The 15619-nt window shown below is 41.3% G+C and overlaps 37 non-coding genes and 32 pseudogenes across 37 annotated transcripts; all 69 read right to left on the bottom strand.

The window, feature by feature from the left end:
* Positions 1-32: 32 nt before the first annotated feature.
* LOC135046804 (5S ribosomal RNA) lies at positions 33-151 on the bottom strand (annotated as a pseudogene).
* Positions 152-258: 107 nt separating this feature from the next.
* On the bottom strand, positions 259-377 carry LOC135046598 (5S ribosomal RNA; annotated as a pseudogene).
* A 107-nt stretch (positions 378-484) lies between these two features.
* LOC135046855 (5S ribosomal RNA) lies at positions 485-603 on the bottom strand. The gene has a single exon (XR_010238925.1). It is a non-coding gene; the product is annotated as a 5S ribosomal RNA (ribosomal RNA).
* A 107-nt stretch (positions 604-710) lies between these two features.
* On the bottom strand, positions 711-829 carry LOC135046794 (5S ribosomal RNA; annotated as a pseudogene).
* A 107-nt stretch (positions 830-936) lies between these two features.
* Positions 937-1055, bottom strand: LOC135046350 (5S ribosomal RNA). Its single transcript, XR_010238665.1, has one exon. It is a non-coding gene; the product is annotated as a 5S ribosomal RNA (ribosomal RNA).
* Positions 1056-1162: 107 nt separating this feature from the next.
* Positions 1163-1281, bottom strand: LOC135046600 (5S ribosomal RNA; annotated as a pseudogene).
* Positions 1282-1388: 107 nt separating this feature from the next.
* Positions 1389-1507, bottom strand: LOC135046563 (5S ribosomal RNA). Its single transcript, XR_010238875.1, has one exon. It is a non-coding gene; the product is annotated as a 5S ribosomal RNA (ribosomal RNA).
* A 107-nt stretch (positions 1508-1614) lies between these two features.
* On the bottom strand, positions 1615-1733 carry LOC135046784 (5S ribosomal RNA; annotated as a pseudogene).
* Positions 1734-1840: 107 nt separating this feature from the next.
* LOC135046639 (5S ribosomal RNA) lies at positions 1841-1959 on the bottom strand (annotated as a pseudogene).
* A 107-nt stretch (positions 1960-2066) lies between these two features.
* On the bottom strand, positions 2067-2185 carry LOC135047110 (5S ribosomal RNA). The gene has a single exon (XR_010239181.1). It is a non-coding gene; the product is annotated as a 5S ribosomal RNA (ribosomal RNA).
* Positions 2186-2292: 107 nt separating this feature from the next.
* On the bottom strand, positions 2293-2411 carry LOC135046504 (5S ribosomal RNA). Its single transcript, XR_010238817.1, has one exon. It is a non-coding gene; the product is annotated as a 5S ribosomal RNA (ribosomal RNA).
* Positions 2412-2518: 107 nt separating this feature from the next.
* On the bottom strand, positions 2519-2637 carry LOC135046834 (5S ribosomal RNA; annotated as a pseudogene).
* Positions 2638-2744: 107 nt separating this feature from the next.
* Positions 2745-2863, bottom strand: LOC135046856 (5S ribosomal RNA). Its single transcript, XR_010238926.1, has one exon. It is a non-coding gene; the product is annotated as a 5S ribosomal RNA (ribosomal RNA).
* Positions 2864-2970: 107 nt separating this feature from the next.
* LOC135046776 (5S ribosomal RNA) lies at positions 2971-3089 on the bottom strand (annotated as a pseudogene).
* Positions 3090-3196: 107 nt separating this feature from the next.
* On the bottom strand, positions 3197-3316 carry LOC135046522 (5S ribosomal RNA). The gene has a single exon (XR_010238835.1). It is a non-coding gene; the product is annotated as a 5S ribosomal RNA (ribosomal RNA).
* A 107-nt stretch (positions 3317-3423) lies between these two features.
* On the bottom strand, positions 3424-3532 carry LOC135046854 (5S ribosomal RNA; annotated as a pseudogene).
* A 107-nt stretch (positions 3533-3639) lies between these two features.
* On the bottom strand, positions 3640-3758 carry LOC135046687 (5S ribosomal RNA; annotated as a pseudogene).
* A 107-nt stretch (positions 3759-3865) lies between these two features.
* Positions 3866-3984, bottom strand: LOC135046601 (5S ribosomal RNA; annotated as a pseudogene).
* A 107-nt stretch (positions 3985-4091) lies between these two features.
* LOC135046857 (5S ribosomal RNA) lies at positions 4092-4210 on the bottom strand. The gene has a single exon (XR_010238927.1). It is a non-coding gene; the product is annotated as a 5S ribosomal RNA (ribosomal RNA).
* A 107-nt stretch (positions 4211-4317) lies between these two features.
* On the bottom strand, positions 4318-4436 carry LOC135046795 (5S ribosomal RNA; annotated as a pseudogene).
* A 107-nt stretch (positions 4437-4543) lies between these two features.
* LOC135046351 (5S ribosomal RNA) lies at positions 4544-4662 on the bottom strand. The gene has a single exon (XR_010238666.1). It is a non-coding gene; the product is annotated as a 5S ribosomal RNA (ribosomal RNA).
* Positions 4663-4769: 107 nt separating this feature from the next.
* Positions 4770-4888, bottom strand: LOC135046602 (5S ribosomal RNA; annotated as a pseudogene).
* A 107-nt stretch (positions 4889-4995) lies between these two features.
* LOC135046565 (5S ribosomal RNA) lies at positions 4996-5114 on the bottom strand. Its single transcript, XR_010238877.1, has one exon. It is a non-coding gene; the product is annotated as a 5S ribosomal RNA (ribosomal RNA).
* A 107-nt stretch (positions 5115-5221) lies between these two features.
* LOC135046825 (5S ribosomal RNA) lies at positions 5222-5340 on the bottom strand (annotated as a pseudogene).
* A 107-nt stretch (positions 5341-5447) lies between these two features.
* Positions 5448-5566, bottom strand: LOC135046640 (5S ribosomal RNA; annotated as a pseudogene).
* A 107-nt stretch (positions 5567-5673) lies between these two features.
* Positions 5674-5792, bottom strand: LOC135047111 (5S ribosomal RNA). The gene has a single exon (XR_010239182.1). It is a non-coding gene; the product is annotated as a 5S ribosomal RNA (ribosomal RNA).
* A 107-nt stretch (positions 5793-5899) lies between these two features.
* Positions 5900-6018, bottom strand: LOC135046505 (5S ribosomal RNA). Its single transcript, XR_010238818.1, has one exon. It is a non-coding gene; the product is annotated as a 5S ribosomal RNA (ribosomal RNA).
* A 107-nt stretch (positions 6019-6125) lies between these two features.
* Positions 6126-6244, bottom strand: LOC135046835 (5S ribosomal RNA; annotated as a pseudogene).
* A 107-nt stretch (positions 6245-6351) lies between these two features.
* On the bottom strand, positions 6352-6470 carry LOC135046858 (5S ribosomal RNA). The gene has a single exon (XR_010238929.1). It is a non-coding gene; the product is annotated as a 5S ribosomal RNA (ribosomal RNA).
* Positions 6471-6577: 107 nt separating this feature from the next.
* LOC135046777 (5S ribosomal RNA) lies at positions 6578-6696 on the bottom strand (annotated as a pseudogene).
* Positions 6697-6803: 107 nt separating this feature from the next.
* Positions 6804-6922, bottom strand: LOC135046785 (5S ribosomal RNA; annotated as a pseudogene).
* Positions 6923-7029: 107 nt separating this feature from the next.
* LOC135046389 (5S ribosomal RNA) lies at positions 7030-7148 on the bottom strand. The gene has a single exon (XR_010238704.1). It is a non-coding gene; the product is annotated as a 5S ribosomal RNA (ribosomal RNA).
* Positions 7149-7255: 107 nt separating this feature from the next.
* On the bottom strand, positions 7256-7374 carry LOC135047042 (5S ribosomal RNA). Its single transcript, XR_010239115.1, has one exon. It is a non-coding gene; the product is annotated as a 5S ribosomal RNA (ribosomal RNA).
* Positions 7375-7481: 107 nt separating this feature from the next.
* LOC135046662 (5S ribosomal RNA) lies at positions 7482-7601 on the bottom strand (annotated as a pseudogene).
* Positions 7602-7708: 107 nt separating this feature from the next.
* On the bottom strand, positions 7709-7827 carry LOC135046695 (5S ribosomal RNA; annotated as a pseudogene).
* Positions 7828-7934: 107 nt separating this feature from the next.
* On the bottom strand, positions 7935-8053 carry LOC135046679 (5S ribosomal RNA; annotated as a pseudogene).
* A 107-nt stretch (positions 8054-8160) lies between these two features.
* LOC135046859 (5S ribosomal RNA) lies at positions 8161-8279 on the bottom strand. The gene has a single exon (XR_010238930.1). It is a non-coding gene; the product is annotated as a 5S ribosomal RNA (ribosomal RNA).
* A 107-nt stretch (positions 8280-8386) lies between these two features.
* On the bottom strand, positions 8387-8505 carry LOC135046778 (5S ribosomal RNA; annotated as a pseudogene).
* Positions 8506-8612: 107 nt separating this feature from the next.
* On the bottom strand, positions 8613-8731 carry LOC135046860 (5S ribosomal RNA). The gene has a single exon (XR_010238931.1). It is a non-coding gene; the product is annotated as a 5S ribosomal RNA (ribosomal RNA).
* Positions 8732-8838: 107 nt separating this feature from the next.
* Positions 8839-8957, bottom strand: LOC135046661 (5S ribosomal RNA; annotated as a pseudogene).
* Positions 8958-9065: 108 nt separating this feature from the next.
* Positions 9066-9184, bottom strand: LOC135046861 (5S ribosomal RNA). The gene has a single exon (XR_010238932.1). It is a non-coding gene; the product is annotated as a 5S ribosomal RNA (ribosomal RNA).
* Positions 9185-9291: 107 nt separating this feature from the next.
* Positions 9292-9410, bottom strand: LOC135046377 (5S ribosomal RNA). Its single transcript, XR_010238692.1, has one exon. It is a non-coding gene; the product is annotated as a 5S ribosomal RNA (ribosomal RNA).
* Positions 9411-9517: 107 nt separating this feature from the next.
* LOC135046494 (5S ribosomal RNA) lies at positions 9518-9636 on the bottom strand. The gene has a single exon (XR_010238808.1). It is a non-coding gene; the product is annotated as a 5S ribosomal RNA (ribosomal RNA).
* A 107-nt stretch (positions 9637-9743) lies between these two features.
* Positions 9744-9863, bottom strand: LOC135046715 (5S ribosomal RNA; annotated as a pseudogene).
* A 107-nt stretch (positions 9864-9970) lies between these two features.
* Positions 9971-10089, bottom strand: LOC135046935 (5S ribosomal RNA). Its single transcript, XR_010239010.1, has one exon. It is a non-coding gene; the product is annotated as a 5S ribosomal RNA (ribosomal RNA).
* Positions 10090-10196: 107 nt separating this feature from the next.
* LOC135046862 (5S ribosomal RNA) lies at positions 10197-10315 on the bottom strand. Its single transcript, XR_010238933.1, has one exon. It is a non-coding gene; the product is annotated as a 5S ribosomal RNA (ribosomal RNA).
* Positions 10316-10422: 107 nt separating this feature from the next.
* LOC135047212 (5S ribosomal RNA) lies at positions 10423-10541 on the bottom strand. Its single transcript, XR_010239279.1, has one exon. It is a non-coding gene; the product is annotated as a 5S ribosomal RNA (ribosomal RNA).
* Positions 10542-10648: 107 nt separating this feature from the next.
* LOC135046607 (5S ribosomal RNA) lies at positions 10649-10767 on the bottom strand (annotated as a pseudogene).
* A 107-nt stretch (positions 10768-10874) lies between these two features.
* Positions 10875-10993, bottom strand: LOC135046390 (5S ribosomal RNA). Its single transcript, XR_010238705.1, has one exon. It is a non-coding gene; the product is annotated as a 5S ribosomal RNA (ribosomal RNA).
* A 107-nt stretch (positions 10994-11100) lies between these two features.
* LOC135046823 (5S ribosomal RNA) lies at positions 11101-11218 on the bottom strand (annotated as a pseudogene).
* Positions 11219-11325: 107 nt separating this feature from the next.
* Positions 11326-11444, bottom strand: LOC135047292 (5S ribosomal RNA). Its single transcript, XR_010239354.1, has one exon. It is a non-coding gene; the product is annotated as a 5S ribosomal RNA (ribosomal RNA).
* A 107-nt stretch (positions 11445-11551) lies between these two features.
* On the bottom strand, positions 11552-11670 carry LOC135046863 (5S ribosomal RNA). Its single transcript, XR_010238935.1, has one exon. It is a non-coding gene; the product is annotated as a 5S ribosomal RNA (ribosomal RNA).
* A 107-nt stretch (positions 11671-11777) lies between these two features.
* Positions 11778-11896, bottom strand: LOC135047173 (5S ribosomal RNA). Its single transcript, XR_010239241.1, has one exon. It is a non-coding gene; the product is annotated as a 5S ribosomal RNA (ribosomal RNA).
* A 107-nt stretch (positions 11897-12003) lies between these two features.
* Positions 12004-12121, bottom strand: LOC135046809 (5S ribosomal RNA; annotated as a pseudogene).
* Positions 12122-12228: 107 nt separating this feature from the next.
* Positions 12229-12348, bottom strand: LOC135046675 (5S ribosomal RNA; annotated as a pseudogene).
* A 107-nt stretch (positions 12349-12455) lies between these two features.
* LOC135047171 (5S ribosomal RNA) lies at positions 12456-12574 on the bottom strand. Its single transcript, XR_010239240.1, has one exon. It is a non-coding gene; the product is annotated as a 5S ribosomal RNA (ribosomal RNA).
* Positions 12575-12681: 107 nt separating this feature from the next.
* On the bottom strand, positions 12682-12800 carry LOC135047293 (5S ribosomal RNA). Its single transcript, XR_010239355.1, has one exon. It is a non-coding gene; the product is annotated as a 5S ribosomal RNA (ribosomal RNA).
* Positions 12801-12907: 107 nt separating this feature from the next.
* Positions 12908-13027, bottom strand: LOC135046796 (5S ribosomal RNA; annotated as a pseudogene).
* Positions 13028-13134: 107 nt separating this feature from the next.
* On the bottom strand, positions 13135-13253 carry LOC135047308 (5S ribosomal RNA). Its single transcript, XR_010239369.1, has one exon. It is a non-coding gene; the product is annotated as a 5S ribosomal RNA (ribosomal RNA).
* Positions 13254-13360: 107 nt separating this feature from the next.
* LOC135046625 (5S ribosomal RNA) lies at positions 13361-13479 on the bottom strand (annotated as a pseudogene).
* A 107-nt stretch (positions 13480-13586) lies between these two features.
* LOC135047159 (5S ribosomal RNA) lies at positions 13587-13705 on the bottom strand. Its single transcript, XR_010239228.1, has one exon. It is a non-coding gene; the product is annotated as a 5S ribosomal RNA (ribosomal RNA).
* A 107-nt stretch (positions 13706-13812) lies between these two features.
* LOC135046865 (5S ribosomal RNA) lies at positions 13813-13931 on the bottom strand. Its single transcript, XR_010238937.1, has one exon. It is a non-coding gene; the product is annotated as a 5S ribosomal RNA (ribosomal RNA).
* A 107-nt stretch (positions 13932-14038) lies between these two features.
* Positions 14039-14157, bottom strand: LOC135047309 (5S ribosomal RNA). The gene has a single exon (XR_010239370.1). It is a non-coding gene; the product is annotated as a 5S ribosomal RNA (ribosomal RNA).
* A 107-nt stretch (positions 14158-14264) lies between these two features.
* Positions 14265-14383, bottom strand: LOC135046866 (5S ribosomal RNA). Its single transcript, XR_010238938.1, has one exon. It is a non-coding gene; the product is annotated as a 5S ribosomal RNA (ribosomal RNA).
* A 107-nt stretch (positions 14384-14490) lies between these two features.
* On the bottom strand, positions 14491-14609 carry LOC135047053 (5S ribosomal RNA). The gene has a single exon (XR_010239126.1). It is a non-coding gene; the product is annotated as a 5S ribosomal RNA (ribosomal RNA).
* Positions 14610-14717: 108 nt separating this feature from the next.
* Positions 14718-14836, bottom strand: LOC135046382 (5S ribosomal RNA). The gene has a single exon (XR_010238697.1). It is a non-coding gene; the product is annotated as a 5S ribosomal RNA (ribosomal RNA).
* Positions 14837-14943: 107 nt separating this feature from the next.
* LOC135046420 (5S ribosomal RNA) lies at positions 14944-15062 on the bottom strand. Its single transcript, XR_010238734.1, has one exon. It is a non-coding gene; the product is annotated as a 5S ribosomal RNA (ribosomal RNA).
* Positions 15063-15169: 107 nt separating this feature from the next.
* Positions 15170-15288, bottom strand: LOC135046633 (5S ribosomal RNA; annotated as a pseudogene).
* Positions 15289-15395: 107 nt separating this feature from the next.
* Positions 15396-15515, bottom strand: LOC135046718 (5S ribosomal RNA; annotated as a pseudogene).
* Between the last annotated feature and the right edge of the window lie 104 nt (positions 15516-15619).

Consider the following 15619-nt stretch of genomic DNA (forward strand, 5'->3'; position numbering starts at 1 on the left):
GCATCAACAGAACGGTGTTGGCAGTATAAAAATATCTACAGCACGTTGTACTCCCTGGTGGTCTCCCATCCAAGTACTAACCAGGCCCAACACTGCTTAGCTTCCAAGATCAGATGAGATTGGGCGTATCCAGTGTAGAGCGGCTGTAGATGAGCTTTGTGGTTTCTGTTTGATCTTTTCTACTTCTAACTACTGGTTCATAAATGAATACATTTGAAAATTGAATGCATCAACAGAACGGTGTTGGCAGTATAAAAATATCTACAGCACCTTGTATTCCCAAGTGGTCTCCCATCCAAGTACTAACCAGGCCCAACACTGCTTAGCTTCCAAGATCAGATGAGATTGGACGTATCCAGTGTCGTGTGGCTGTAGATGAGCTTTGTGGTTTCTGTTAGAACTTTTCTACTTCTAACTACTGGTTCATAAATGAATACGTTTGAAAATGGAATGCATCAACAGAACGGTGTTGGCAGTATAAAAATATCTACAGCACCTTGTATTCCCAGGTGGTCTCCCATCCAAGTACTAACCAGGCCCAACACTGCTTAGCTTCCAAGATCAGATGAGATTGGGCGTATCCAGTGTGGTGTGGCTGTAGATGAGCTTTATGGTTTCTGTTAGAACTTTTCTACTTCTAACTACTGGTTCATAAATGAATACATTTGAAAATGGAATGCATCAACAGAACGGTGTTGGTAGTATAAAAATATCTACAGCACCTTGTATTCCCAGGTGGTCTCCCATCCAATTACTAACCAGGCCCAACACTGCTTAGCTTCCAAGATCAGTTGAGATTGGGCGTATCCAGTGTGGTGTGGCATTAGATGAGCTTTGTGGTTTCTGTTAGAACTTTTCTACTTCTAACTACTGGTTCATAAATGAATACATTTGAAAATGGAATGCATCAACAGAACGGTGTTGGCAGTATAAAAATATCTACAGCACCTTGTATTCCCAGGTGGTCTCCCATCCAAGTACTAACCAGGCCCAACACTGCTTAGCTTCCAAGATCAGATGAGATTAGGCGTATCCAGTGTGGTGCGGCTGTAGATGAGCTTTGTGGTTTCTGTTTGAACTTTTCTACTTCTAACTACTGGTTCATAAATGAATACATTTGAAAATTGAATGCATCAACAGAACGGTGTTGGCAGTATAAAAATATCTACAGCACCTTGTATTCCCAAGTGGTCTCCCATCCAAGTACTAACCAGGCCCAACACTGCTTAGCTTCCAAGATCAGATGAGATTGGACGTATCCAGTGTCGTGTGGCTGTAGATGAGCTTTGTGGTTTCTGTTAGAACTTTTCTACTTCTACCTACTGGTTCATAAATGAATACGTTTGAAAATGGAATGCATCAACAGAACGGTGTTGGCAGTATAAAAATATTTACAGCACCTTGTATTCCCAGGTGGTCTCCCATCCAAGTACTAACCAGGCCCAACACTGCTTAGCTTCCAAGATCAGACAAGATTGGGCGTATCCAGTGTGGTGTGGCTGTAGATGAGCTTTATGGTTTCTGTTAGAACTTTTCTACTTCTAACTACTGGTTCATAAATGAATACGTTTGAAAATGGAATGCATCAACAGAACGGTGTTGGTAGTATAAAAATATCTACAGCACCTTGTATTCCCAGGTGGTCTCCCATCCAATTACTAACCAGGCCCAACACTGCTTAGCTTCCAAGATCTGTTGAGATTGGGCGTATCCAGTGTGGTGTGGCATTAGATGAGCTTTGTGGTTTCTGTTAGAACTTTTCTACTTCTAACTACTGGTTCATAAATGAATACATTTGAAAATGGAATGCATCAACAGAACGGTGTTGGCAGTATAAAAATATCTACAGCACCTTGTATTCCCAGGTGGTCTACCATCCAAGTACTAACCAGGCCCAACACTGCTTAGCTTCCCAGATCAGATGAGATTGGGCGTATCCAGTGTGGTGCGGCTGTAGATGAGCTTTGTGGTTTCTGTTTGAACTTTTCTACTTCTAACTACTGGTTCATAAATGAATACATTTGAAAATTGAATGCATCAACAGAACGGTGTTGGCAGTATAAAAATATCTACAGCACCTTGTATTCCCAAGTGGTCTCCCATCCAAGTACTAACCAGGCCCAACACTGCTTAGCTTCCAAGATCAGATGAGATTGGGCGTATCCAGTGTGGTGTTGCTGTAGATGAGCTTTATGGTTTCTGTTAGAACTTTTCTACTTCTAACTACTGGTTCATAAATGAATACGTTTGAAAATGGAATGCATCAACAGAACGGTGTTGGCAGTATAAAAATATCTACAGCACCTTGTATTCCCAGGTGGTCTCCCATCCAAGTACTAACCAGGCCCAACACTGCTTAGCTTCCAAGATCAGACAAGATTGGGCATATCCAGTGTGGTGTGGCTGTAGATGAGCTTTATGGTTTCTGTTAGAACTTTTCTACTTCTAACTACTGGTTCATAAATGAATACGTTTGAAAATGGAATGCATCAACAGAACGGTGTTGGTAGTATAAAAATATCTACAGCACCTTGTATTCCCAGGTGGTCTCCCATCCAATTACTAACCAGGCCCAACACTGCTTAGCTTTCAAGATCAGTTGAGATTGGGCGTATCCAGTGTGGTGTGGCATTAGATGAGCTTTGTGGTTTCTGTTAGAACTTTTCTACTTCTAACTACAGGTTCATAAATGAATACATTTGAAAATGGAATGCATCAACAGAACGGTGTTGGCAGTATAAAAATATCTACAGCACCTTGTATTCCCAGGTGGTCTCCCATCCAAGTACTAACCAGGCCCAACACTGCTTAGCTTCCAAGATCAGATGAGATTGGGCGTATCCAGTGTGGTGTGGCTGTAGATGAGCTTTATGGTTTCTGTTAGAACTTATCTACTTCTAACTACTGGTTCATAAATGAATACGTTTGAAAATGGAATGCATCAACAGAACGGTGTTGGTAGTATAAAAATATATACAGCACCTTGTATTCCCAGGTGGTCTCCTATCCAAGTACTAACCAGGATCAACACTGCTTAGCTTCCAAGATCAGATGAGATTGGGCGTATCCAGTGTGGTGTGGCTGTAGATGAGCTTTGTGGTTTCTGTTAGAACTTTTCTACTTCTAACTACTGGTTCATAAATGAATACGTTTGAAAATGGAATGCATCAACAGAACGGTGTTGGCAGTATAAAAATATCTACAGCACCTATGTATTCCCAGGTGGTCTCCCATCCAAGTACTAACCAGGCCCAACACTGCTTAGTTTCCAAGATCAGATGAGATTGGGCATATCCAGTGTGGTGTGGCTGTAGAAGAGCTTTATGGTTTCTGTTAGTACTTTTCTACTTCTAACTACTGGTTCATAAATGAATACGTTTGAAAATGGAATGCATCAACAGAACGGTGTTGGTAGTATAAAAATATCTACAGCACCTTCTATTCCCAGGTGGTCTCCCATCCAAGTATTAACCAGGCCCAACACTGCTTAGCTTCCAAGATCAGGCGTATCCAGTGTGGTGTGGCTGTAGACGAGCTTTATGGTTTCTGTTAGAACTTTTCTACTTCTAACTACTGGTTCATAAATGAATACGTTTGAAAATGGAATGCATCAACAGAACGGTGTTGGCAGTATAAAAATATCTACAGCACCTTGTACTCCCTGGTGGTCTCCCATCCAAGTACTAACCAGGCCCAACACTGCTTAGCTTCCAAGATCAGATGAGATTGGGCGTATCCAGTGTAGAGCGGCTGTAGATGAGCTTTGTGGTTTCTGTTTGATCTTTTCTACTTCTAACTACTGGTTCATAAATGAATACATTTGAAAATTGAATGCATCAACAGAACGGTGTTGGCAGTATAAAAATATCTACAGCACCTTGTATTCCCAAGTGGTCTCCCATCCAAGTACTAACCAGGCCCAACACTGCTTAGCTTCCAAGATCAGATGAGATTGGACGTATCCAGTGTCGTGTGGCTGTAGATGAGCTTTGTGGTTTCTGTTAGAACTTTTCTACTTCTAACTACTGGTTCATAAATGAATACGTTTGAAAATGGAATGCATCAACAGAACGGTGTTGGCAGTATAAAAATATCTACAGCACCTTGTATTCCCAGGTGGTCTCCCATCCAAGTACTAACCAGGCCCAACACTGCTTAGCTTCCAAGATCAGATGAGATTGGGCGTATCCAGTGTGGTGTGGCTGTAGATGAGCTTTATGGTTTCTGTTAGAACTTTTCTACTTCTAACTACTGGTTCATAAATGAATACATTTGAAAATGGAATGCATCAACAGAACGGTGTTGGTAGTATAAAAATATCTACAGCACCTTGTATTCCCAGGTGGTCTCCCATCCAATTACTAACCAGGCCCAACACTGCTTAGCTTCCAAGATCAGTTGAGATTGGGCGTATCCAGTGTGGTGTGGCATTAGATGAGCTTTGTGGTTTCTGTTAGAACTTTTCTACTTCTAACTACTGGTTCATAAATGAATACATTTGAAAATGGAATGCATCAACAGAACGGTGTTGGCAGTATAAAAATATCTACAGCACCTTGTATTCCCAGGTGGTCTCCCATCCAAGTACTAACCAGGCCCAACACTGCTTAGCTTCCAAGATCAGATGAGATTAGGCGTATCCAGTGTGGTGCGGCTGTAGATGAGCTTTGTGGTTTCTGTTTGAACTTTTCTACTTCTAACTACTGGTTCATAAATGAATACATTTGAAAATTGAATGCATCAACAGAACGGTGTTGGCAGTATAAAAATATCTACAGCACCTTGTATTCCCAAGTGGTCTCCCATCCAAGTACTAACCAGGCCCAACACTGCTTAGCTTCCAAGATCAGATGAGATTGGACGTATCCAGTGTCGTGTGGCTGTAGATGAGCTTTGTGGTTTCTGTTAGAACTTTTCTACTTCTAACTACTGGTTCATAAATGAATACGTTTGAAAATGGAATGCATCAACAGAACGGTGTTGGCAGTATAAAAATATTTACAGCACCTTGTATTCCCAGGTGGTCTCCCATCCAAGTACTAACCAGGCCCAACACTGCTTAGCTTCCAAGATCAGACAAGATTGGGCGTATCCAGTGTGGTGTGGCTGTAGATGAGCTTTATGGTTTCTGTTAGAACTTTTCTACTTCTAACTACTGGTTCATAAATGAATACGTTTGAAAATGGAATGCATCAACAGAACGGTGTTGGTAGTATAAAAATATCTACAGCACCTTGTATTCCCAGGTGATCTCCCATCCAATTACTAACCAGGCCCAACACTGCTTAGCTTCCAAGATCTGTTGAGATTGGGCGTATCCAGTGTGGTGTGGCATTAGATGAGCTTTGTGGTTTCTGTTAGAACTTTTCTACTTCTAACTACTGGTTCATAAATGAATACATTTGAAAATGGAATGCATCAACAGAACGGTGTTGGCAGTATAAAAATATCTACAGCACCTTGTATTCCCAGGTGGTCTACCATCCAAGTACTAACCAGGCCCAACACTGCTTAGCTTCCCAGATCAGATGAGATTGGGCGTATCCAGTGTGGTGCGGCTGTAGATGAGCTTTGTGGTTTCTGTTTGAACTTTTCTACTTCTAACTACTGGTTCATAAATGAATACATTTGAAAATTGAATGCATCAACAGAACGGTGTTGGCAGTATAAAAATATCTACAGCACCTTGTATTCCCAAGTGGTCTCCCATCCAAGTACTAACCAGGCCCAACACTGCTTAGCTTCCAAGATCAGATGAGATTGGGCGTATCCAGTGTGGTGTTGCTGTAGATGAGCTTTATGGTTTCTGTTAGAACTTTTCTACTTCTAACTACTGGTTCATAAATGAATACGTTTGAAAATGGAATGCATCAACAGAACGGTGTTGGCAGTATAAAAATATCTACAGCACCTTGTATTCCCAGGTGGTCTCCCATCCAAGTACTAACCAGGCCCAACACTGCTTAGCTTCCAAGATCAGACAAGATTGGGCATATCCAGTGTGGTGTGGCTGTAGATGAGCTTTATGGTTTCTGTTAGAACTTTTCTACTTCTAACTACTGGTTCATAAATGAATACGTTTGAAAATGGAATGCATCAACAGAACGGTGTTGGTAGTATAAAAATATCTACAGCACCTTGTATTCCCAGGTGGTCTCCCATCCAATTACTAACCAGGCCCAACACTGCTTAGCTTTCAAGATCAGTTGAGATTGGGCGTATCCAGTGTGGTGTGGCATTAGATGAGCTTTGTGGTTTCTGTTAGAACTTTTCTACTTCTAACTACAGGTTCATAAATGAATACATTTGAAAATGGAATGCATCAACAGAACGGTGTTGGCAGTATAAAAATATCTACAGCACCTTGTATTCCCAGGTGGTCTCCCATCCAAGTACTAACCAGGCCCAACACTGCTTAGCTTCCAAGATCAGATGAGATTGGGCGTATCCAGTGTGGTGTGGCTGTAGATGAGCTTTATGGTTTCTGTTAGAACTTATCTACTTCTAACTACTGGTTCATAAATGAATACGTTTGAAAATGGAATGCATCAACAGAACGGTGTTGGTAGTATAAAAATATATACAGCACCTTGTATTCCCAGGTGGTCTCCTATCCAAGTACTAACCAGGATCAACACTGCTTAGCTTCCAAGATCAGATGAGATTGGGCGTATCCAGTGTGGTGTGGCTGTAGATGAGCTTTGTGGTTTCTGTTAGAACTTTTCTACTTCTAACTACTGGTTCATAAATGAATAGGTTTTAAAATGGAATGCATCAACAGAACGGTGTTGGCAGTATAAAATTATCTACAGCAATTTGTATTCCCAGGTGGTCTCCCATCCAAGTACTAACCAGGCCCAACACTGCTTAGATTCCAAGATCAGATGAGATTGGGCGTATCCAGAGTGGTGTGGCTATAGATGAGCTTTGTGGTTTCTGTTAGAACTTTTCTACTTCTAACTACTGGTTCATAAATGAATACGTTTGAAAATGGAATGCATCAACAGAACGGTGTTGGCAGTATAAAAATATCTACAGCACCTTGTATTCCCAGGTGGTCTCCCATCCAAGTACTAACCAGGCCCAACACTGCTTAGCTTCCAAGATCAGATGAGATTGGGCGTATCCAGTGTGGTGTGGCAGAAGATGAGCTTTGTGGTTTCTGTTTGAACTTTTCTACTTCTAACTACTGGTTCATAAATGAATACGTTTGAAAATGGAATGCATCAACAGAACGGTGTTGGCAGTATAAAAATATCTACAGCACCTTGTATTCACAGGTGGTCTCCCATCCAAGTACTAACCAGGCCCAACACTGCTTAGCTTCCAAGATCAGATGAGATTGGGCGTATCCAGTGTGGTGTGGCTGTAGATGAGCTTTGTGGTTTCTGTTAGAACTTTTCTACTTCTAACTACTGGTTCATAAATGAATACGTTTGAAAATGGAATGCATCAATAGAACGGTGTTGGCAGTATAAAAATATCTACAGCACCTATGTATTCCCAGGTGGTCTCCCATCCAAATACTAACCAGGCCCAACACTGCTTAGCTTCCAAGATCAGATGAGATTGGGCATATCCAGTGTGGTGTGGCTGTAGAAGAGCTTTATAGTTTCTGTTAGTACTTTTCTACTTCTAACTACTGGTTCATAAATGAATACGTTTGAAAATGGAATGCATCAACAGAACGGTGTTGGTAGTATAAAAATATCTACAGCACCTTGTATTCCCATGTGGTCTCCCATCCAAGTACTGACCAGGCACAATACTGCTTAGCTTCCAAGATCAGATGAGATTGGGCGTATCCAGTGTGGTGTGGCTGTAGATGAGCTTTATGGTTTCTGTTAGAACTTTTCTACTTCTAACTACTGGTTCATAAATGAATACGTTTGAAAATGGAATGCATCAACAGAACGGTGTTGGTAGTATAAAAATATATACAGCACCTTGTATTCCCAGGTGGTCTCCCATCCAAGTACTAACCAGGATCAACACTGCTTAGCTTCCAAGATCAGATGAGATTGGGCGTATCCAGTGTGGTGTGGCTGTAGATGAGCTTTGTGGTTTCTGTTAGAACTTTTTTACTTCTAACTACTGGTTCATAAATGAATACGTTTGAAAATGGAATGCATCAACAGAACGGTGTTGGCAGTATAAAAATATCTACAGCACCTTGTATTCCCAGGTGGTCTCCCATCCAAGTACTAACCAGGCCCAACACTGCTTAGCTTCCAAGATCAGATGAGATTGGGCGTATCCAGTGTGGTGTGGCTGTAGATGAACTTTGTGGTTTCTGTTAGAACTTTTCTACTTCTAACTACTGGTTCATAAATGAATAGGTTTTAAAATGGAATGCATCAACAGAACGGTGTTGGCAGTATAAAATTATCTACAGCAATTTGTATTCCCAGGTGGTCTCCCATCCAAGTACTAACCAGGCCCAATACTGCTTAGCTTCCAAGATCAGATGAGATTGGGCGTATCCAGAGTGGTGTGGCTATAGATGAGCTTTATGGTTTCTGTTAGAACTTTTCTACTTCTAACTACTGGTTCATAAATGAATACGTTTGAAAATGGAATGCATCAACAGAACGGTGTTGGCAGTATAAAAATATCTACAGCACCTTGTATTCCCAGGTGGTCTCCCATCCAAGTACTAACCAGGCCCAACACTGCTTAGCTTCCAAGATCAGATGAGATTGGGCGTATCCAGTGTGGTGTGGCTGTAGATTAGCTTTGTGGTTTCTGTTAGAACTTTTCTACTTCTAACTACTGGTTCATAAATGAATATGTTTTAAAATGGAATGCATCAACAGAACGGTGTTGGCAGTATAAAATTATCTACAGCACATTGTATTCCCAGGTGGTCTCCCATCCAAGTACTAACCAGGCTCAACACTGCTTAGCTTCCAAGATCAGATGAGATTGGGCGTCTCCAGTGTGGTGTGGCTGTAGATTAGCTTTATGGTTTCTGTTAGAACTTTTCTACTTCTAACTACTGGTTCATAAATGAATACGTTTGAAAATGGAATGCATCAACAGGGATGGTGTTGGCAGTATAAAAATATCTACAGCACCTTGTATTCCCAGGTGGTCTCCCATCCAAGTACTAACCAGGCCCAACACTGCTTAGCTTCCAAGATCAGATGAGATTGGGCGTATCCAGTGTGGTGTGGCTGTAGATGAGCTTTGTGGTTTCTGTTTGAACTTTTCTACTTCTAACTACTAGTTCATAAATGAATACATTTGAAAATTGAATGCATCAACAAAACGGTGTTGGCAGTATAAAAATATCTACAACACCTTGTATTCCCAGGTGGTCTCCCAACCAAGTACTAACCAGGCCCAACACTGCTTAGCTTCCAAGATCAGATGAGATTGGGCATATCCAGTGTGGTGTGGCTGTAGATGAACTTTGTGGTTTCTGTTAGAACTTTTCTACTTCTAACTACTGGTTCATAAATGAATACGTTTGAAAATGGAATGCATCAACAGAACGGTGTTGGCAGTATAAAAATATCTACAGCACCTTGTATTCCCAGGTGGTCTCCCATCCAAGTACTAACCAGGCCCAACACTGCTTAGCTTCCAAGATCAGATGAGATTGGGCGTATCCAGTGTGGTGTGGCTGAACATGAGCTTTGTGGTTTCTGTTAGAACTTTTCTACTTCTAACTACTGGTTCATAAATGAATACGTTTGAAAATGGAATGCATCAACAGAACGGTGTTGGCAGTATAAAAATATCTACACCACCTATGTATTCCCAGGTGGTCTCCCATCCAAGTACTAACCAGGCCCAACACTGCTTAGCTTCCAAGATCAGATGAGATTGGGCATATCCAGTGTGGTGTGGCTGTAGAAGAGCTTTATGGTTTCTGTTAGTACTTTTCTACTTCTAACTACTGGTTCATAAATGAATACGTTTGAAAATGGAATGCATCAACAGAACGGTGTTGGTAGTATAAAAAGATCTACAGCACCTTGTATTCCCAGGTGGTCTCCCATCCAAGTACTAACCAGGCCCAACACTGCTTAGCTTCCAAGATCAGATGAGATTGGGCGTATCCAGTGTGGTGTTGCTGTAGATGAACTTTCTGGTTTCTGTTAGAACTTTTCTACTTCTAACTACTGGTTCATAAATGAATACGTTTTAAAATAGAATGCATCAACAGAACGGTGTTGGCAGTATAAAATTATCTACAGCACCTTGTATTCCCAGGTGGTCTCCCATCCAAGTACTAACCAGGCCCAACACTGCTTAGCTTCCAAGATCAGATGAGATTGGGCGTATCCAGTGTGGTGTGGCTGTAGATGAGCTTTATGGTTTCTGTTAGAACTTTTCTACTTCTAACTACTGGTTCATAAATGAATACGTTTGAAAATGGAATGCATCAACAGAACGGTGTTGGTTGTATAAAAATATCTACATCACCTTGTATTCCCAGGTGGTCTCCCATCCAAGTACTAACCAGGCCCAACACTGCTTAGCTTCCAAGATCAGATGAGATTGGGCGTATCCAGTGTGGTGTGGCTGTAGATGAGCTTTGTTGTTTCTGTTAGAACTTTTCTACTTCTAACTACTGGTTCATAAATGAATACGTTTGAAAATGGAATGCATCAACAGAACGGTGTTGGCAGTATAAAAATATCTACAGCACCTTGTATTCCCAGGTGGTCTCCCATCCAAGTACTAACCAGGCCCAACACTGCTTAGCTTCCAAAATCAGATGAGATTGGGCATAACCAGTGTGGTGTGGCTGTAGAAGAGCTTTATGGTTTCTGTTAGTACTTTTCTACTTCTAACTACTGGTTCATAAATGAATACGTTTGAAAATGGAATGCATCAACAGAACGGTGTTGGTAGTATAAAATTATCTACAGCACCTTGTATTCCCAGGTGGTCTCCAATCCAAGTACTAACCAGGCCCAACACTGCTTAGCTTCCAAGATCAGATGAGATTGGGCGTATCCAGTGTGGTGTGGCTGTAGATGAGCTTTATGGCTTCTGTTAGAACTTTTCTACTTCTAACTACTGGTTCATAAATGAATACGTTTGAAAATGGAATGCATCAACAGAACGGTGTTGGCAGTATAAAAATATCTACAGCACATTGTATTCCCAGGTGGTCTCCCATCCAAGTACTAACCAGGCCAATACTGCTTTGCTTCCAAGATCAGATGAGATTGGGCGTATCCATTGTGGTGTGGCTGTAGATGAGCTTTGTGGTTTCTGTTTGAACTTTTCTACTTCTAACTACTGGTTTATAAATGAATACATTTGAAAATTGAATGCATCAACAGAACGGTGTTGGCAGTATAAAAATATCTACAGCACCTTGTATTCCCAGGTGGTCTCCCATCCAAGTACTAACCAGGCCCAACACTGCTTAGCTTCCTAGATCAGATGAGATTGGGCGTATCCAGTGCGGTGTGGCTGTAGATGAGCTTTGTGGTTTCTGTTAGAACTTTTCTACTTCTAACTACTGGTTCATAAATGAATACGTTTGAAAATGGAATGCATCAACAGAACGGTGTTGGCAGTATAAAAATATCTACAGCACCTTGTATTCCCAGGTGGTCTCCCATCCAAGTACTAACCAGGCCCAACACTGCTTAGCTTCCAAGATCAGATGAGATTGGGCGTATCCAGTGTGGTGTGGCTGTAGATGAGCTTTATGGTTTTTGTTAGAACTTTTCTACTTCTAACTACTGGTTCATAAATGAATACGTTTGAAAATGGAATGCATCAACAGAACGGTGTTGGCAGTATAAAAATATCTACAGCACCTTGTATTCCCAGGTGGTCTCCCATCCAAGTACTAACCAGGCCCAACACTGCTTAGCTTCCAAGATCAGATGAGATTGGGCGTATCCAGTTTGGTGTGGCTGTAGATGAGCTTTACGGTTTCTGTTAGAACTTTTCTACTTCTAACTACTGGTTCATAAATGAATAGGTTTGAAAATGGAATGCATCAACAGAACGGTGTTGGTTGTATAAAAATATCTACATCACCTTGTATTCCCAGGTGGTCTCCCATCCAAGTACTAACCAGCCCAACACTGCTTAGCTTCCATGATCAGATGAGATTGGACGTATCCAGTGTGGTGTGGCTGTAGATGAGCTTTGTTGTTTCTGTTAGAACTTTTCTACTTCTAACTACTGGTTCATAAATGAATACGTTTGAAAATGGAATGCATCAACAGAACGGTGTTGGCAGTATAAAAATATCTACAGCACCTTGTATTTCCCAGGTGGTCTCCCATCCAAGTACTAACCAGGCCCAACACTGCTTAGCTTCCAAAATCAGATGAGATTGGGCATAACCAGTGTGGTGTGGCTGTAGAAGAGCTTTATGGTTTCTGTTAGTACTTTTCTACTTCTAACTACTGGTACATAAATGAATACGTTTGAAAATGGAATGCATCAACAGAACGGTGTTGGTAGTATAAAATTATCTACAGCACCTTGTATTCCCAGGTGGTCTCCCATCCAAGTACTAACCAGGCCCAACACTGCTTAGCTTCCAAGATCAGATGAGATTGGGCGTATCCACTGTGGTGTGGCTGTAGATGAGCTTTGTGGTTTCGTTTTGAACTTTTCTACTTCTAACTACTGGTTCATAAATGAATACATTTGAAAATTGAATGCATCAACAGAACGGTGTTGGCAGTATAAAAATATCTACAGCACCTTGTATTCCCAGGTGGTCTCCCATCCAAGTACTAACCAGGCCCAACACTGCTTAGCTTCCTAGATCAGATGAGATTGGGCGTATCCAGTGCGGTGTGGCTGTAGATGAGCTTTGTGGTTTCTGTTAGAACTTTTCTACTTCTAACTAGTGGTTCATAAATTAATACGTTTGAAAATGGAATGCATCAACAGAACTGTGTTGGCAGTATAAAAATATCTACACCACCTATGTATTCCCTGGTGGTCTCCCATCCAAGTACTAACCAGGCCCAACACTGCTTAGCTTCCAAGATCAGATGAGATTGGTCGTACCCAGTGTGGTGTGGCTGTAGATGAGCTTTGTGGTTTCTGTTAGAACTTTTCTACTTCTAACTACTGGTTCAAAAATGAATACGTTTGAAAATGGAATGCATCAACAGAACGGTGTTGGCAGTATAAAAATATCTACAGCACCTTGTATTCCCAGGTGGTCTCCCATCCAAGTACTAACCAGGCCCAACTCTGCTTAGCTTCCAAGATCAGATGAGATTGGGCATATCCAGTGTGGTGTGGCTGTAGATGAGTTTTGTGGTTTCTGTTAGAACTTTTCTACTTCTAACTACTGGTTCATAAATGAATACATTTGAAAACGGAATGCATCAACAGAACGGTGTTGGCAGTATAAAAATATCTACAGCACCTTGTATTCCCAGGTGGTCTCCCATACAAGTACTAACCAGGCCCAACACTGCTTAGCTTCCAAGATCAGATGAGATTGGGCATATCCAGTGTCGTGTGGCTGTAGATGAACTTTGTTGTTTCTGTTAGAACTTTTCTACTTCTAACTACTGGTTCATAAATGAACATGTTTTAAAATGGAATGCATCAACAGAACGGTGTTGGCAGTATAAAATTATCTGCAGCACCTTGTATTCCCAGGTGGTCTCCCATCCAAGTACTAACCAGGCCCAACACTGCTTAGCTTCCAAGATCAGATGAGATTGGGCGTATCCAGTGTGGTGTGGCTGTAGATGAGCTTTGTGGTTTCTGTTAGAACTTTTCTACTTCTAACTACTGGTTCATAAATGAATACGTTTGAAAATGGAATGCATCAACAGAACGGTGTTGGCAGTATAAAAATATCTACAGCACCTTGTATTCCCAGGTGGTCTCCCATCCAAGTACTAACCAGGCCCAACACTGCTTAGCTTCCAAGATCAGATGAGATTGGGCGTATCCAGTGTGGTGTGGCTGTAGATGAGCTTTGTGGTTTCTGTTAGAACTTTTCTACTTCTAACTACTGGTTCATAAATGAATACATTTGAAAATGGAATGCATCAACAGAACGGTGTTGGCAGTATAAAAATATCTACAGCACCTTGTATTCCCAGGTGGTCTCCCATCCAAGTACTAACCAGGCCCAACACTGCTTAGCTTCCAAGATCAGATGAGATTGGGCGTATCCAGTGTCGTGTGGCTGTAGATGAACTTTGTGGTTTCTGTTAGAACTTTTCTACTTCTAACTACTGGTTCATAAATGAATACGTTATAAAATGGAATGCATCAACAGAACGGTGTTGGCAGTATAAAATTATCTACAGCACCTTGTATTCCCAGGTGGTCTCCCATCCAAGTACTAACCAGGCCCAACACTGCTTAGCTTCCAAGATCAGATGAGATTGGGCGTATCCAGTGTGGTGTGGCTGTAGATGAGCTTTGTGGTTTTTGTTAGAACTTTTCTATTTCTAACTACTGGTTCATAAATGAATACGTTTGAAAATCAAATGCATCAACAGAACGGTGTTGGCAGTATAAAAATATCTACAGCACCTTGTATTCCCAGGTGGTCTCCCATCCAAGTACTAACTAGGCCCAACACTGCTTAGCTTCCAAGATCAGATGAGATTGGGCGTATCCAGTGTGGTGTTGCTGTAGATGAACTTTCTGGTTTCTGTTAGAACTTTTCTACTTCTAACTACTGGTTCATAAATGAATATGTTTGAAAATGGTATGCATCAACAGAACGGTGTTGGCAGTATAAAAATTATCTACAGCACCTTGTATTCCCAGGTGGCCTCCCATCCAAGTACTAACCAAGCCCAACACTGTTTAGCTTCCAAGATCAGATGAGATTGGGCGTATCCAGTGTGGTGTGGCTGTAGATGAGCTTTGTGGTTTCTGTTAGAACTTTTCTACTTCTAACTACTGGTTCATAAATGAATACGTTTGAAAATGGAATGCATCAACAGAACGGTGTTGGCAGTATAAAAATATCTACAGCACCTTGTATTCCCAGGTGGTCTCCCATCCAAGTACTAACCAGGCCCAATACTGCTTTGCTTCCAAGATCAGATGAGATTGGGCGTATCCAGTGTGGTGTGGCTGTAGATGAGCTTTGTGGTTTCTGTTTGAACTTTTCTACATCTAACTACTGGTTCATAAATGAATACATTTGAAAATTGAATGCATCAACAGAACGGTGTTGGCAGTATAAAAATATCTACAGCACCTTGTATTCCCAGGTGGTCTCCCATCCAAGTACTAACCAGGACCAACACTGCTTAGCTTCCTAGATCAGATGAGATTGGGCGTATCCAGAGTGGTGTGGCTGTAGATGAGCTTTGTGGTTTCTGTTAGAACTTTTCTACTTCTAACTACTGGTTCATAAATGAATACGTTTGAAAATGGAATGCATCAACAGAACGGTGTTGGCAGTATAAAAATATCTACACCACCTATGTATTCCCAGGTGGTCTCCCATCCAAGTACTAACCAGGCCCAACACTGCTTAGCTTCCAAGATCAGATGAGATTGGGCATATCCAGTGTGGTGTGGCTGTAGAAGAGCTTTATGGTTTCTGTTAGTACTTTTCTACTTCTAACTACTGGTTCATAAATGAATACGTTTGAAAATGGAATGCATCAACAGAACGGTGTTTGTAGTATAA

Source organism: Pseudophryne corroboree, unplaced genomic scaffold, assembly GCF_028390025.1.
Source record: "Pseudophryne corroboree isolate aPseCor3 unplaced genomic scaffold, aPseCor3.hap2 scaffold_925, whole genome shotgun sequence".
NCBI classification, from domain to species: domain Eukaryota; kingdom Metazoa; phylum Chordata; class Amphibia; order Anura; family Myobatrachidae; genus Pseudophryne; species Pseudophryne corroboree.